This window comes from Frankliniella occidentalis, unplaced genomic scaffold (assembly GCF_000697945.3).
Source record: "Frankliniella occidentalis isolate FOCC.00 unplaced genomic scaffold, Focc_3.1 Scaffold169, whole genome shotgun sequence".
NCBI classification, from domain to species: Eukaryota; Metazoa; Arthropoda; class Insecta; order Thysanoptera; family Thripidae; genus Frankliniella; species Frankliniella occidentalis.
In genome coordinates, this window is record NW_026267295.1 from 156,697 (window position 1) to 157,834 (window position 1,138).

Below are 1,138 nucleotides of genomic sequence, written 5' to 3' on the forward strand. Positions count from 1 at the left end.
CCACCGCGCGCTCAGGCCCGTAAATTGGTTTATCATGGAGATGGATCACCCTCTCTCTCCCTCCGCCCCGCCTCGCCCCGCCCCGCGCGCGCGCCCTGGCCACGGCCCTGGCCGCCCTGCGCCTCGTGGAATTGAGTGGGAATATTACTCGCGATCGGTCCCCTCGCCACGGTCGCTGCTGCACGCTGTGACGCGGCCGACCTGAGCGCGCGCCTGTCTGCTTGTCTGCGTGTCTGTCTGTGTGTCTGTGTGTCTGTGTGTGTCCGGCCGGAAGGAGCCGCGTAATTGGACGAGCTGCCAGCCGATGAATAAGTAGGTCCGGGCCGTGCAATGAGCATGGGCCCTGCTGGCCGAAAGTGAAAAGGAGTGGCCGCCGCCCCGGTGCAGGAGAGGGTGTCCGCCGCCCCGCCCATCTGTCTTCGCCCGGCGGCGGCGGCGCGGTCTGCTGGTCTGGGTCGCGATGACACGCTGCTTTTCACTCTCGTCATCTTATTCCCACCGCCATGAAATATGAAATGCCCTCTCGGCTGCGCCGGCCCGGTCCTGCAGCCGGCAGCCGGCCCGGGCCGGCCACAAAGCCAACCCCCAGAGTGGGGCCGTGTATTCCGGGCACGTCCGCCCCGCCGCGCGAGGCACCGCGCCACCCCGCCGCGGGCCCGGGGATGGGGAGGAAGAGGAGGGCGCTGCGCTTTCGCCTGGAGACACGCCACCCACGTGACGCCGCCCCTGCCCCGCTCCCCGCCTAATCACTCATCACGGGGGCCTCCATGTGCTCGGACCGGACGGACGCGCCGGAGGAGGACCTCCCTGCCCGCCCGCCCCGCCCGTCTGCAAGCCGATCAGATGGGGCCGTGTGCTGCTCTGGGCTCGGTGCAAGAAGATCCACATGGGAATACTGTACGGCCCCGGCCCCGGCTTGGGACCTACCTCACAATATTGACTTACCCGCTCCGGCCCGCCACGCCCTGCCTCGCCAACGGAGGACCCAAAGTGGCCCGGAGGTCCGGAGCAGTGCTGGCAGCCATTCACTCGTTATTATACCCTTTGTGCCCCATATCGATATTTTATCATCAACGTCGTTATTCAAACAGCGGGGTTGGCCACCTGTATGACCCGCCGCACTCCCGCCCCCACCCAC